Source organism: Anabrus simplex, chromosome 8 (genome assembly GCF_040414725.1).
Source record: "Anabrus simplex isolate iqAnaSimp1 chromosome 8, ASM4041472v1, whole genome shotgun sequence".
In the NCBI taxonomy this organism is placed as follows: Eukaryota; Metazoa; Arthropoda; class Insecta; order Orthoptera; family Tettigoniidae; genus Anabrus; species Anabrus simplex.
Genome location: NC_090272.1, coordinates 154,719,103 through 154,729,243, shown reverse-complemented (window position 1 = coordinate 154,729,243; position 10,141 = coordinate 154,719,103).

The following is a 10,141-nucleotide window of genomic DNA, read 5'->3' as shown; positions in this document are numbered from 1 at the left end:
CAGGTGCCTTAGTTACTAATTAGGAGGGATCTCTACCAGGTGAAGCGCACCAAAAAAGTGAATTACTGAAAAATCTTGATGACTCGTATATACTATGGAAAGATGATAACTGGAGTCACTTTTTTACAGAATATTTAAGCCCTCTCTACTTGACAGCGCTTCACACTTAATTAATCTAAGGTCCTTATAATTACGTCATGCATTACTAACCCTTATATACAAAAAATGGAAGTAAAATATGGTTATTCCCAAACCATGACGACTGTATTTAATAAAAACCCAAAAGAAATGAGATTATTGTTATCCATCTGAAGTAGGATATTGGCGATCTGCATTATATCTGCACGCAACTTTACTTTTAAATTTACAATAGAAAAACGACTTTCAAAGCTACTTAATATTTTGGAAGTGTACTTAGTCTTTCTGGATACCGCGAACACAGCTTTACAGGAAGGCAACCATGGTTTACTCGACTTCCATCACGTCATCAGCGATGCGAAGACCTGTGATGACATCCTGGCTGGTCACGAACATGACAGCGACGTTCCAGACGTTCTCTGCTACCAGGCGAAATTCCGGCAAACAGCTAGATGTCTCGTTCCCTCCGGTACACAGGCAAAACTCTGGCATTCAGCTGGATGTCGACGTTCTCATAGACATGTAAATGAGGGGAAGTTATCTCATGTGAATGCGTTAGTTTATTACTAGGGCCCGGATTTTTAAAAAATGCATATGCGCATATGCAATTGCATATTTTGACATATTTTGAGGGTTAGTGCATATTCTGGACGTAACAGCATATTCCGGTATATAATGTCTGAATTTAAGGACAGTTACAAGAACTACTAAAATAAATCTGTTTTGTACATCCCATGCTAGTTGCCTATTTTATGTGCATCCCTCGCTAGTTGGTATTTTCGACTGTCTGTGTAACGGCACTTTACTTTCACAACTGACAATGGCAACAGATAGCTTAGGTGTGGGCAGGCAGGCTGGACTTCCCTGAATTCCTTTCTCTACCACAGCAGATAATAATCTCAGTGGGCTGGGCACTTGGGCAGGACAGAAGTATCTTCAGTTAACTAGTTACGTTCCATTTTAATGCCCTGCATCTCATTTCTAAAAGTGTTAGTTTTTAAAATAATGCCTAAGGAAAAGATTAGCAGAAGAGATTTACTAAATCAGTGGGTGTCGGGTAATAGGGACTATTCAACAGATGGTGTCATCGTGTACTGTCAAGTTTGCTCAAAGGAAGTGAAATGTGAAAAGAAATTTCAGCTTGAACAGCATTCAAAAACAACTGCACATATTAAAACAAAGGAGGAGAAGAACAGCACACCACAACTACTTCTTATACAGGTAAAGCCCAAGTCCTGTAGTCTTAATACATTTTCATTTAATCTTTGCAGGGCTTTCGTATGCAGCAACATTCCATGGAATAAATTAAACAATCCAGTTCTGCGATCATTTCTCGAGAAATATTGTGTAAATCAAAAAATACCAGATGAATTAACTCTTAGGAAAAATTACCTACCTCAGCTATATGAATCTACCCTGGAATTGATCCGTTCTGATATCGGAAGGAACTGTGTCTGGATATCGGTGGATGAGACAACGGATTCGTGTGGCCGTTACATAGCAAATTTCGTGGTTGGTAAATTACATCCAGGCGAACCCGGTAAGCCACATCCTCTTGCTTGTAAAGTACTAGAGAAAACCAACCATAGCACAATAGCAAGATTTGTAAACGATTCTCTGCGACTATTGTGGCCATCTGAAATTGAGAATAATTGTTGTAAAGTGCTTGTACTGCTCACAGATGCAGCTTCGTATATCTTGAAAGCAGCAAAGGCCCTCCAAGTATTTTATCCAAAACTCATACACGTAACCTGTTTAGCGCACGGATTACGCCGCATTGCAGAAGAAATACGCGCACAGATTCCAGCTGTTAACAATTTAATTGGATGTGGGAAGAAACTGTTTCTGAAAGCACCAGCTCGTGTCCAGTTCTACAAAGACTGTCTACCTGAAATTCCTTTGCCACCTGAATCTGTCCTGACTAGGTGTGGGACATGGTTATCTGCAGTATCATTTTATCAGGAACATTTTAATGAAGTGAAAGAAGTGGTTACAAAACTTGAAGATGAACATATTGCGTGTGTCCGGGATGCAAAAGTTGTGTTTGAAACCGCTACTGTTTATCAAGATGTGAATTTCATTCATGCACATTTTTCTAGACTTCCAAAAGCCATTGAGAGCTTAGAATCTTCTGGTACTCCCCTCCATGAATCACTTGATCTCGTTGAAAAAGCTGCATCTTCGTTGAATTACGCTCCAGGCGAAATTGGAGAGAAGAATAAATGCAAGTTAGAAAAGGTGTTGAATTCGAACCCAGGACTGAAGAAGATTAAGTTAATTAGTCAATACTTGAGTGGAACTAGGGTATCCTTGCCAGATGTATGCTCCGAAACGTTGGTGCCCATGTATAAGTACTGTCCAATTACGTCAGTTGATGTAGAACGATCATTTTCAGCCTATAAACTAATTTTCACGGACAACAGACATAGTTTGTCTCCAGAAAACATTGAAAGACTACTAGTTATCTATTGTGATGCTTCTTTTTTTGCAATAAATGATACCTGTAAATAGGTAAGTGAATAAAATTGCATGTTTTTAAGAGCATATTTCCTTATTTTCCGTGCATATATTCTAACTTTTTAGTGCATATTTTCAGGTTTTTTAGTGCATACAAATCCGGGCCCTATATTACACATCACAATTTGAATATATGGTTGGATCTGCTCAATAACACGAACATTTCAACCCAATGCCGGTATTGCCTCTGAAGCCCGACACTGCCCCCTCACCTACCTATTGTTTATAAACAGCAGACAGTTATTCTAGGCCCTAGTCATGCGTAGGTCAGGCTCTCTACTGCGCTATGGGTTTATATGACGTGATACTGCTCCTAATTATGCAAGCAATGAGCCGTTCACTCACTTTCTTGATATTTCTCATTTATAACGGGCACACACACTCCACGCACTTAGTTAAATACATGCCCATTTATGTTAATTTAGCCGTCTCAGTTTAGGCATAGGTTCTATATAGGAATCGATGCACGACCTCTTCTATACGCGGACAGCGGTCATTACGGTTTCGTACCGTTCCTACCATATCAGTAGTATAATAGGACAGTTCGGCCGCCACCACCTCCTCCGGGCTCCCAGGGGTCCCTCCACCACCCGCGGGAAATTTGAATTTTTCGCGAGATTAGAATTTGTAAACAAAGCCACGTGCTTTTTGACAGGTGTCATCGACAACAACGCATCGCTAACCTCACTGCTGCCACCTTGACGAGCCTAAACCTCAGTGGTACCAACTTAACCTAACTAGCGCGAGGTAAACAAATCCACCTGCTTTTTGACAGCCACGTGCTTTTTGACAGACAACAACGCATCGCTAACCTCAGTACTGCCATCTTGACGGGCCTAAACCTCAGTGGCACCAACTTAACCTCACAAGCGCGAGGTAAACAAATCCACGTGTTTTTGACAGCTGTCATCCGCCATCTTTAAACTACAGAACACCGTGCTGCCCTCTTTATCGCAGTAGCTGCAAATTCGTCACCTGTCATCGGCAGTGCTGCCATCCTGGCGGGCCTAAACCTTAGTGCTTCCAACTTAACCTCACCAGCGTGAGATAAACAAATCCACGTGCAGCTGTCATCCGCCATCTTTATTCCATAGAGCACAGTGCTGCCCTCTTTAGCTACTTACCTTTGAAATGTGGTACGTCACAGCTGTCATCCGCCATCTTGCATCGCAAACCTCAGTGCTGCACTCTTTAGCTAGATACTTTTGAAATGTAGTGGCGGCAATTTGAAAAAATTTATGCTCTTGTTTGGAAACAAACCTATGCGCTTTTTTTGAGAGCTATCATCCGCCATCTTTAATCCAGAGAGCACCGTGCTGCCCTCTTTAGCTACTTACCTTTGAAATGTGGTACGTCACAGCTGTAATCCGCCATCTTGCATCGCAAACCTCAGTGCTGCACTCTTTAGCTAGATACCTTTGAAAAGTAGTGGCGGCAATTTGAAAAATTCTTTATGCTCTTGTTTGGAAACAAACCTATGCGCTTTTCTTGACAGCTATCATCCGCCATCTTTAATCCAGAGAGCACCGTGCTGCCCTCTTTGTGCCGGTGGCAAATTCCACGTGCTATTGTTTGGAAACAAACTCACGTGCTTTTTGACAGCTGTCATCCGCCATCTTGCATCACAAACCTCAGTGCTGTACTCTTTAGCTAGATACCTTTGAAATGTGGTGGCGGCAATTTGAAAAATTCTATGTGCTCTTGTTTGGAAACAAAGCCACGTGCTTTTTTGACAGTTGTCATCCGCCATCTTTAATCAATAGAGCACTGTGCTGCTATCATGCGGGTAATTTCATCAGCTGTCATCCGCCATCTTTAATCTATAGAGCACCGTGCTGCTCTCTGTAGTAGCGAGCAATTTGAAAAGTTCTGTTAGCTGTCACCCGCCATCTTTAATCAAGAGAGCACCGTACTGCCATCTTTAGCTAGATACCTTTGAAATGTGGTGGCGGCAAATTGAAAAATTCCACGTGCTCTTGTTTAGTAAACAAACTCACGCGCTTTTTGTCAGCTGTCATCCGCCATCTTACATCGCAAACCTCAGTGCTACACTCTTTAGTTGAAATATGGTGGCGGATAACTTAAAAAGAAAAATTCTACAGCAGCCATCTCTCGACACTAATTGCACAAGATGGTGGCTATACATGACTCCTTAAAGGTGCTTATGCAAGATGGTCGCTATACATAGGTTCTTATGGGACTCCCTTGGGATGCTTGCGCAAGATGGCGGTTATACAAGGCTCCTTATGAGACACCCTAGGGATGCTTGCGCAGGATGGTGGTTGCTCTTATGAGGCGGCTTAAGGGTCCTTGCACAAGATGGCTAGAGACGTTCCTAAGGATGCTTGCGCAAGATGGCGGCTATACATAGCTCCTTATGAGACAGCCTAGGGGGTGCTCGCACAAGATGGCGGTTACTCTTATGAAGAAAGTTAGCTTAGAAGCTACTGCGCAAGATAACGGTTGCTGTTATGCATGCGGTGGAGAGCAAATTGAAATTCTATGTGCTTAATCAACAGAGCACCCTGCTGCCCTCTTTAGCTGAAATGTGGTGGTGGATAATTTGAAAAATTCTTTTGACAGGTGTCATCTTTAAACAATGGCGACTATACATAGGCTGTTAAGACCTTATCATTCTCCTCCTCCTGCTTCTCTACCTCCTCCTCCTCCGCCTCTTATGTCAAGGCATAGCTTTATATCGAACAAGTTTAAACCTGCATCGCGAAGGCAAGCGTGTGCAGCGATAACATTATTGTACATGTTTAGACTTGCGAAACATAAGAAGAGTAGAATCAAACGCTGTACTCGATACAACATGTGATCAGAACATTGATGTGTTCAGAACACAAAATAAGTGATCAAGACTAGAATCGAACACTGTACTCGATACATGTCAGAGGATACCCTTGTTCTAAGAAGATCAGATTGAAACATAACAAGACTAGAATCGAACACTGTACTCGATGTCGTTAACTTCAACATGTGATTAAAACATTGTTTGGTGTGTTCAGAACACTACATAAGTAGAATCGAACGTTGTACTTAATACAACATATTAGGGGATACCTTTGTTCTAAGAAGATCAGATTGAAACATAACAAGACTAGAATTGATCACTGTACTCAATACAACACGTCTGGGGATAACTTTGTTCTAAGAAGATCAAATTGAAACATAACAAGACTAGAATCGAACACTGCACTCGATGTCGTTAACCTTAACATGTGATTCAGAACATTGATTGATGTGTTCAGATCACTAAACAACTAGAATCGAACACTGTTCTCGATATTGTCAACTTCAACATGTGATTAGAACATTGTCTGATGTGTTCAGATCACTAAACAACTAGAATTGAACACTGTACTCAATACAACACGTCAGGGGATAACTTTGTTCTAAGAAGATCAAATTGAAACATAACAAGACTAGAATCGAACACTGCACTCGATACAACATGTGATCAGAACACTGATTGATGTGTTCAGATCACTAAAGAAGTAGAACCGAACACTGTACTCGATACAACATGTCAGGGGATACCTTTGTTCTAAGAAAATTAGATTGAAACATAACAAGACTAGAATCGAACACTACACTCGATGTCGTTAACCTTAACATGTGATCCGATACATGTTAGGGGATACCTTTGTTCTGAGAACATTAGATTGAAACATAGCAAGACTAGAATCGAACACTGTACTCGATACAACATGTGATTAGAACATTGTTTGATGTGTTCAGAGCAAAAATACAACTTCAATGATTTATCTAGTGTAAAAATCAAAAACACACACTGTGCACATATCGCATAGCTATCTCGCCTATCACTTGCCTAGTACGAAAATCAAAAACACACTGTGCATATATCGCATAGCTAACTCGGCAACACTTCAAATGATTTGCTTAGTTCGAAAATAAAAAAATCTATACCGCGTAGCTAACTCGTTCACCGCACTGCTAAGACGCTTAGTAATTGCAAATACACTGATATATGTCATACGAAAATCAAGAAAGCACACTGCGTAGCCAACTCGCTCGGTCACTCACTTAGTAATTGCAACACGACTAGAACACTGATACACGTTACTCTTTTTTCTCGAAACACACACACACACACACACACACACGCACGCACGTATAAGAATGTTGCGAGATACTACATACTTACATGTTTTTTTAAAAAATAGGGGGGTGAAAAATCATTAATTATATGTACACATGTTGTCTCCTCCAAGTTGTAAGACGAAATAGACGCAGTACTGCGAGTTTCTGCTATAGCTGGCGAACGGAAGTAGCATGATATCTCAGCAAAAAAAATACGCGTAAGCTTGCATACACGCAAGTCAGACACAATGATGGATACCGCGATTCAAATACTGGCAACTTATGCCGTCAGGAAGGGCATCCGGCTAGATCATGGAATTACACGTTATGACGATCGCGCAGGTCCCTCGCCTAGCATTTGCTATTTTTACGGCTTCCGACAGTAGGAGTTCGAACCCGCTATCTCGCGAAGTAGCGAGAATGATTGCGGGTACAAGAGTGTTGAGGGTGATTCATTTGTCGGATGGAGGTGATAAGCCTTGTGCAGGCTTCTTCGGTAGGAGTAGGCTATGTGCCGGTACCGGGACATCTAGTTATAAAACCCGCTACAACAGATTGGTCGCGTATACTGCGATTTAAAATCCTAGTCCTTTAACGTCAGGAAGGGTAACCGGTCGTAAAACTATGGTGTATGATATAAGAGGCGGCGTGTGCAAAAAGCCAGCATTAAGTAAGGGCTGTTGATGGGGACGTTAAACCTCGTGCAGACTCCTTCGAAAATGATTGTGAGTACAAGACGTTGATGGTGATTCAACTGTGGGATGGAGGCAATAAGCTGTGTGCAGGCTTCTTCGGTAGGAGTAGGCTATGTGCCGGTACCGGGACATCTAGTTATAAAAGCTAGTACATCAGATTTGTCGCGTATACTGCGATTTAAAATCCTAGTCAGGAAGGGTAACCGGTCGTAAAACTATGGTGTATGATGTAAGAGGCTAGATACTAATAGTTTATGCGTCAAGAACGGCATCTAGCTATTAAACAATAGTTTGTGGTGTGGAACACAATTTAAAATCTTGTTTCTCTCATCAAAAATAACACCCGGCTGTAAAATTAATTCTTGCGATTTAAAATCTTAGTTCTCGCGTTAAGAAGGGTATCTAGCAGTAAAACAGATTCTCGCGAGTTAAAATCTTAGTCCGCGCGTCAAGGAGAGTAAATAGCCGTAAAACTATGGTGTATGATGTAAGAGGCTACATACTGTAATTTAAAATCTTATTTCTTGCATCTCGAAGGGTAACTAGTTTTAAAACAAATTCTTGCGATTTAAAATCTTAGTTCCTGCACCAAGAAGAGCATCTAGCTGTAAAACCCCGATTCTCGTGTTAAAAAGAGTATCTAGTTGTAAAACAGATACTTAATCCCAGTTCTTTGACGTCAGGAAGGGCAACCAACCGTAAAACAATAGTGTATGATGTAAGAGGCTAGAAACTGCTATTTAAAATCTTAGAAGGGTATCCAGTTGTAAAACAGATTCTTGTGATTTAAAATCTCGCGTCAGGAAGGGCAACCGGCCGTACCGTAAAACAATAGTGTATGACGTAAGAGGCTAGATACTGCTTTTAAAATCTAAGAAGAGCATCTAGCTGTAAAACCCCGATTCTCGTGTTAAAAAGAGTATCTAGTTGTAAAACTGATTCTTAATCCCAGTTCTTTGACGTCAGGAAGGGCAACCAACCGTAAAACAATAGTGTATGATGTAAGAGGCTAGATACTGCTATTTAAAATCTTAGAAGGGTATCCAGTTGTAAAACAGATTCTTGTGATTTAAAATCTCGCGTCAGGAAGGGCAACCGGCCGTACCGTAAAACAATAGTGTATGATGTAAGAGGCTAGATACTGCTTTTAAAATCTAAGAAGAGCATCTAGCTGTAAAACCCCGATTCTCGTGTTAAAAAGAGTATCTAGTTGTAAAACTGATTCTTAATCCCAGTTCTTTGACGTCAGGAAGGGCAACCAACCGTAAAACAATAGTGTATGATGTAAGAGGCTAGAAACTGCTATTTAAAATCCTAGAAGGGCATCCAGTTGTAAAACAGATTCTTGTGATTTAAAATCTCGCGTGAGGAAGGGCAACCGGCCGTACCGTGAAACAATAGTGTATGATGTAAGAGGCTAGATACTGCTTTTTAAAATCCTAGAAGGACATCCAGTTGTAAAACAGATTCTTGTGATTTAAAATCTCGCGTCAGGAAGGGCAACCGGCCGTAAAACAGATTCTTGCGATTTAAACTCTTGCGTCAGGAGGAGGCACTCGGCTGTAAAATATATTTTTAAACCCGGCCCTGCCACGTTAGGAACCACATCTAGCTGTAAAAAAGGAGCTCCAAACATTTACAGTGTTAAGCTTTAGGAACAGGCTATGGGTGACATTTTTTTTGTTCTACCGCATAGAACACTATCTTTGAAGTTGTATCGGCGCAGTCAGTCAGAGCGAGGTGCGGAATGCATGCGTTGACTGAAATTGTACACTCGGCTTCCGGCTGTAGTAACCGTGAACGAGGACACTGCGTGCTGATAAGCCACTTGTAACTGACGGAACGTTTTCTTAGCTGTGTAGCATTTAGCTGGTGTAAGTCCCTAACATAAAATATTATGATTGTACGGAGAGGTTAAAACACAGTGCCAGCACATAGCCTACCCCTATCGAAAGAGCATGCACGGCGCCAGCATATAGGCTACTCCTGCTGAAGGAGCCTGTACAAGGTTTAACACCCCCCATTAACAGCCCTTACTTAATGCTGGCTTTTTGCACACCCTCGAAACTGCCTAAGAATGTAATATACTACCGTAGGGAGAGGGTAAAACCCGGTGCCGGCACATAGCCTACTCCTACCGAAGAAGCTTGCACAAGGCTTAACGCCTCCATCCGACAGATGAATCACCATCAACATCTTATACTCACAATCATTTTCGAAGGAGTCTGCACAAGGTTTAACGTCCCCATCAACAGCCCTTACTTAATGCTGGCTGTTTTGCACGCCCTCGGAACTACCTAAGAATGTAATATACTACAGTAGGGAGAGGGTAAAACTCGGTGCCGGCACATAGCCTACTCCTACCGATGAAGCCTGCACAAGGCTTATCGCCTCCATCCGACAGATGAATCACCCTCAACATCTTGTACTCACAATCATTTTCGAAGGAGCCTGTACAAGGTTCAACGTCCCCATCAACAGCCCTTACTTAATGCTAGCTTTTTCCACGCACTCGAAACTACCTAAGAATGTAATATACAACTGTAGGGAGAGGGTAAAACCCAGTGCCGGCACATAGCCTACTCCAACCGATGTAGCCTGCACACAGCTTATCGCCTCCATCCGACAGATGAATCACCATCAACATCTTGTACTCACAATCATTTTCGAAGGAGTCTGCACGA